Source organism: Tupaia chinensis, unplaced genomic scaffold (genome assembly GCF_000334495.1).
Source record: "Tupaia chinensis unplaced genomic scaffold, TupChi_1.0 Scaffold000597_1, whole genome shotgun sequence".
NCBI lineage: Eukaryota > Metazoa > Chordata > Mammalia > Scandentia > Tupaiidae > Tupaia > Tupaia belangeri.
Window position 1 is genome coordinate 5,624,761 of NW_006160114.1, and position 6,855 is coordinate 5,631,615.

The 6,855-nt window shown below is 34.9% G+C and overlaps 1 pseudogene; it reads right to left on the reverse strand.

Moving 5' to 3' along the window:
• Positions 1-2,235: 2,235 nt before the first annotated feature.
• Positions 2,236-3,098, reverse strand: LOC102498139 (40S ribosomal protein SA pseudogene; annotated as a pseudogene).
• Between the last annotated feature and the right edge of the window lie 3,757 nt (positions 3,099-6,855).

A 6,855-nucleotide genomic window follows, 5' to 3' on the forward strand; every position in this document is an offset into this window, starting at 1 on the left:
ATTTTTATATCTTAGCCATTCTGACTGGGGTTTAAGTGGTATCTCACTGTGGTTTTGGTTTGCATTTCCCTTGTGTTAGAAGATGCTGAGCAGTTTTTCATATGCTTTTTTGGCCTTTCATATATGTTCGTTGGCAAGTTTTGTCTGTTAAGCTCATTTGCCCGTTTTCTTTAGATTGTATTTTTATTTATTTATTTGTTTTTTGTGGGTAAGTTGCTTGGTATCCCTGTATATTCTGGTTATCAGTTCCTTATCTGAGGCATAGTTTTCACATATATTCTTTATTCTGAGGGTTGTTTCTTCACTCTAATTATTGTTTCTTTTGCTGTGGAGAAGGATTTTAGCCTGATGAAATCCCACTTGTCTATATTTAGGATTATTGCCTATGCTTTTGGGGGTCTTATTTAAGAATATTTGCCAATTCTGATATCTCTGAGAGTTTCCCTTGTGTTTTCCATCAGTTGTTTTGTAGTTTGAGGATTTATGTTTAGATCCTTGACCCATTTAGAGTTGATTATTGTTTATGGTGAGAGAGAGAGAGGGATCTGTTTTCATTTTTCTGCAGGTGGATAAACAAGTTTTCTAGCACCTTTTGCTGAAGAGATTTTCTTTTTCCCACTAGCTTGTGTTCCTTGTTAAAAATCAATTGGCTGTATGTTTTGGGGTATATTTTTGGAAATTCAATTGTGTTCCATTGGTCTATCTGACTGTTTTTTTTCACAGTGCCATGCTGTTTTGATTATCACAGCTTTGTAATATAGTTTGAGATCAGGAAGGGAGATACCTCCTACTTTATTCTTGCATAGATGACACAGGTCCTTTTATAATTCTAAACAAATTTCATGATTTTTTTTTCTACTCCTATGAAGAATACCTCTGGAAATTCAGTTGTTTAATTTTTAAATTAATTTGTGTATCATGGACATTTCAATTAGGTTAATTCTTCTAATTCAGGAAAATGAGATGTCTTTTCAACTTTTCCTGTCATTTTATATGTAGATTTTTATATGTTGATTTTTGTATCCTGCCACTTTATTGTATTCAATTAACCCTCCCAGGAGTTTTATTGGTGGATTCTTTTGGATTTCCTATGTATATAATTATATCATACTCAAAAAGAGATAATTTCACTTCTTTTCCTACTTGAATGCCTTTTATTTTAATATCTTCTCTGATTGCATTGGCAATGTTGAAAAATATTAGAGAAAGTAGGCAGCCTTTTCTTGTTCCAGCTTTTAGTAGAAAAGCTTTTAGCTTTTCCCCATTTTATATGTCACTGGTGATCACTATAAAAATTTCCTTAGCAAACCTCCAGAATTATATATTTTAATAAAATTGTAGAAATATAAGCAAGACAAAGGGATGGTTTTGTTCTGTATATCAAAGCTATGGAAGAATAAAAAAAATTAGGTTCAGAAGAGGCCAATTAGAGGCAGTTATCTGGGAGTAATGAAAGATGGAAAGAGGTCAATACCTAGGGGAAGATAATTTCTTTTTCTTAATGTCAGAAGCCTTTTGTTTTAATCATCTTTATTTATTGAAAAGATCGCTTGTGGTCTATTCAAGTATATACTGCTGTGACAAGGAGAAAAGAAGGCCATAAGAAGGAATGACCTGGCTAAGAAACTTCCAAGAGTTGAAGGTGCCTCTTAAAACTAGTTCTTGAGTTATTTAAGATATTAGGGTTAAACACGGGTCAGTATTCCAGTATTCATGTAAATACATTCTTTTTTTGGAGAGGTTTTGCTTGTTTGTTTGTTTTGTTTGTTTGTTTGTTTTTGTGCTAGGGCATGTGTGCTCACCAGAAAGACAGAGAGAGACAGAGAGACAAAAAGTGAGAAATCATCCCCTGGGGGGATGGCCATGCTACAATCCCTTCTCCTCCATTCTCCTCTTGGGATCTTGGGGATGCATGCACATGCGCCTGGCATGAGTTTAAGCTGCCGGGTCCGGGACTTGAACCCAGATCTAGCAAAAAAATTGAAGTTGCAACTAAAAATAATCTTTAAAAAAAGGTTCTCATGACAAATTCTGTTTTTTTCAATTTCCTTAAATAATTATTTAAAACATTGTGAAATTATATATTGACAAACTACAGTGATAAGTATTAATAGGCTATAAAGTGAAGTTATGGTTTTCTTTTATTTGTTTTGTTTTGTTTCATTTTTTTGAAAGTGTTGTTTATTTTCCTTATCAACCTTATTTCCACTTTGTATGAAGCTGTGGAAAAATAGCTTAAGAATAACCAGTGGTTGTTCCCACCCATTCCGTGGCCTGAGGAGTAGGTGCTGCGAACCTGTCTTCAGAGGCAGTCTGACCACTCCAGTCTTCAGTAGAGTACTGCTAGATGAACATAGAGGGCACTTGTATGCTTTCAGATCAGTCTGTGACCTCAGGCCAACTAGCAGTAAACTCAGGAGCTAAAGTCCATTTATCCTGAAATTCATCCTTGATCACTACCTTTTCAGTAATAGCCTGTTCTTCCTTTCCAATCTCTTCAGGATCTCTGTAGAAGTAGAGATCAGGCATGACCTCCCATAAGTTTTCCTGGGAGATGGTGCCATGCGAGTGCCTTCCCTGGCCAGCATCCACCACTGAATTAATTTCCTTGTTGTTATATGGGATGGCAATGTCCATGTAACACAAAGGAGAGTTCGTGTAGCACAGAGCAATGGTATGTAGATTAAGGCATCTCTGTGAGAGGTTGGTGTTTCACCCTGGGATTAGTAGCCACTAGAAGACATGGTTCCAGAAGGATGCCTTGATCTGATCAGTGAAGGTCCCAGTAGTGAAGTGGTCAGCAATAGGAGTGGCTCCAGTGGCAGAAGCAAATTTCATCACAGCACTCTGTCCAGTATTCCTAGAAGACACAACATTAAAGTCTGCAGGATTTTTAATGGCAACAATGGCTTGAGCTGCCAGCAGAAGATCCCCCAGGTCCTCTTCAGAATTATGGTGTAGATGCCATCACTTTTCCTTTTGTGGATGTACTGTTCCATTTGGAAGTCAAAGTTGGTGACACCTAAGTGGGTTCCTGCTGTAAGCAATTTGATGACATCACCATTCTTCATTTGCAGGATATTAAGGGCTCCAGGCATTGTAAAAGTTTTCCTTTAAGTTATGATGTGAATCCAGAACAACACCTTATGGACCCTTAAGGGAGTGGGTAGCATGTGAAAGAAGTTATGATTTTCTAACATAGTATGGAAAGATTAAGTCAAGCTAATTAACATATCTATACCTCAAATCTTCACAAGAGTTGTATAAAAAAGGGATAATTTATCCTCCAGTTTACAAACAAAGAAACCAAGGAACAGAGAGGTTAGGAACTTGCTAGAGGGACAAGAAGATGGCATAATGTTGATGTCACTGGACTCCCACATAGTAAACTGTGGTTTGAGTCCCGGACCCAGTAGCTTAAATTCACGCCATTTGCATGTTCATGCCCAAGATCCTGAGAGGAGAATGGAGCAGCATGGCCATCACCCCTAGGGGGGTTATTTCTTACCTTCTATCTCTGTGTCTCTGGTGAGTGCACCCACCCTAGAGCAAAAATTTCTGGAAAATAAAATAAACTTAGTAGAAGTTGTATAGATTAGTAGGAAGCTGAACTAAAATTCAAAACCAGGGTTTTTGATCCCCAACCAAATCATCTTATTAATTTATTTATTACTTGTTTATTTGTTTAAATTAAGATTTCTGGTTTTACATATATTCAATGTAGTTTGGTGTTTTCTTTGTGGAGTGTACTGTGTTTTTTTAAAGCATCATATAATGTATGTTAATCAAATCAAGAGTATGCACAAATTGATCTTCAACATAAATTATTAATTTATGTTGTTCCCTTATGATATAGTTCTACTAGTTTTTTTATAAAATGTGTACTAAATTGTCCATAGTTTTTATACTCTGAAGTGATACACCACCGTATAACCTTCTCTCTTAATTTACATGCATTCTCGACCTATTCACCATGAGCAGCTTCTGTTATCCACTATTGCTCTTATTTCTATGCTTTCAAGTCCTTCGGTTTCTGCCAGAATATAAACATTCAGAGGACCAGCAGATGGCATAATGGTTACGTTGCTAGACTCCCACATGGTTGACCACACTTTGAGTAACAGACCCGGCAGCTCAAAACACTCTGGGCATGTGCATGTGTGGCCAAAATCCCCAGAGAATGGAGTTGTAGGGATTGTGGTGTGGCCATATACCTCCCGGGAGGGTGATTTTTTGCTTTGTGTCTCTGTCTCTGTTTCTCACTCTCTCTCTCTCCAGCAAGCACACGTGCCTATTGGAAAAATCTCTCTCTCTCAAAAACAAAACAAAACAAAACTGAATATGAACATTCAGTGTATATTGAGTGAAACAGTATGTTATTTGTCTTTTCAAGGCTGGCTTATTTCGCTTAGCATTATGTTTTCTGGATTTATCCACTTTGTGTCAAGAGACAGCATTTTGATTTTTTTTTTATGACTGAATAGTATTCCATCATATATTTGTATTTTATTTTCCCAATACATTTGTTGGTTGTTGGATACTTAGATTTATCCATGACTTAGCTGTTGTGAATAATGCTGCAATAAACATGAATGTGCAAATGTCTCTCTGATTGAGTGATTTTATGTCCTTTGGGTATACCCAACAGTGAGATTAGTGGGACATGTAATTCTAATTTTAGATTTTTCAGGGAACTTCATAGTTTGCATGGAGCTGTTCTAATTTATATTCTCACCAACAATGCACAAAGTTTGCTTTACTCCACGACCTCACCAGCACTTGTTTTTTTCAAAGATTTTTTTTTAATTTTATTTATTTTTCTCCTTCAATTTTGACCAGAGAGTGACAGACTGAGAGAAAGGAAGAATGAAAAAGCAAGCCACCAGGTTCAGGATTTGAACTCTGGTTGGCCATACGGGAGTCCAGTGCCTTAACCACCATGCCATCAGCTGGCCCTGTTTTGATTTTTGATCATAGCCATTCTGTTTATGGTTAAGTGCTATCTCACTGTAATTTATACGTGCATTTTTCTTATGATTACAGATGTTAAACATTTTTTCATATGCTTTTTAGCCATTCATGTATCTTCCTTAGAGGGTTAATTCAGGCTGATTGCCCATTTTCTGATTGGATCACTAAGTTATTTGCAGGTGAGCTATTTGAGTTTCTTACAAGTTTTGGTTGTCAATTCCTTGTCTGAAATATAATTTGCACATATTCTCTCCCATTCTGAGAGTTGTCTCTTTATTGTTACATTTGGTGTGCAAAAACTTTTTATCTTGATATAATGCCATGTATCTATTTTTGCTGTTGAAGGATTGGCTGTGGGGTCTTATTCAATAATTATTTGCCTACTCCAGTATTTTGAAATGTATCTACAGTGTTTTCCTATAGTAGCTTTATGGTTTTGAGCTTTATGTTTAAATCATTCACACATTTTGAGTTAATTTTTGTAAATAATGAGAGATAGGGGTCTACTTTCATTTCATTTCAGATGGATATCTAGCTTTTCCAGCACCATTTGATGAAAAGGCCATCTTTTCTCTACACAACTGTCTTGTGCCTTCTGTCAAAAATTAGTTGGCTATATGCTTTTGGGTTTATTTCTTATTTCTAGATTCTCTATTGTATTCCATTGGTCTATGTCTCTGTTTTTGTTTCTGTATCATGATATTTTGGTTATTGTGACTTTGTATTATACTATATTTTAAACTTAGATGTTGAACTGCCTCCAATTTTACTTTTTTGTGTAGTATTGCTTTGGCCAATTGGTATCTTTGGTTATTCCAGGCAAATTTTATATAGTTTTTTTTCTATTTCTGTGAAAAATGTCTCTGGAATTTTGATAAAATTGTATTGAATTTGTAGGTTACTAAGAGAAGTATCAACATTTTAACTATTTTGCTTTGTCTAATCTATGAATAAGGGCTGCTTTTCCTGTTGTTGTGAGCATGCTTTTCAATTTCTTTGTTCATATAGTTTTTTATCATTTTCATAGTAGAGATATTTTACTTCTTTAGTTAGAGTTATTCCTAGATATCACGTTTTTTTTTCTATTTTTTATTTATTAATTTATTTTTTTTTATAGTTTTTTATCATTTTCATAGTAGAGATATTTTACTTCTTTAGTTAGAGTTATTCCTAGATATCACGTTTTTTTTTCTATTTTTTATTTATTAATTTATTTTTTTTACATTAATATGGTATACATCATTACAGTATACAAAATGAATTTTTCATCTAAAATACACTGTCTGTTGGCTCAATCAAGCACATCAACATACGTGTTATCAACAAACAATTTTTCATTTTTTATGTCTTGTATATTTTGCTTTTTGTTTTTGTTTTTGTTTTTTGCCATCCTTGATTCCCTATCCCTAACCCTCTGCCCTGTCCAACCCTCCTTCCATTGTCTCTGGTATTCATGATTGCTTTCAATGACTATCCCCCCCATTTAATTGATTTGCTAATGAACTTAATTTGTCTAAATATTTGCAATAGCAAGCACAGCTGATATATACATACACAAGAACCCATGTCTGACTTTAGGCATAAACCTCAGTGAGTAGAATGAACATACTATAAAATAGTACCTAGCTGGGGCTATATAGCTTACTGTGGTCATCAAATACAGTTTTTTCTTTAAATTTTGGTAACAGTTTTAGTATTTTTTTTCTCTGAAATTTTTTTTTAAATTTACATTTATTCCCTGAGCATCATCACAACATACTAAATGTGGTTTCCCCTCTAGAGTAAACTGCATAGTGGCTTAATCATGCATGTTATCATCCATAAAATTCCATTACTACTTTCACATATATATGTTTTTTACCCCATGTCTGACCCTCTGCCCTA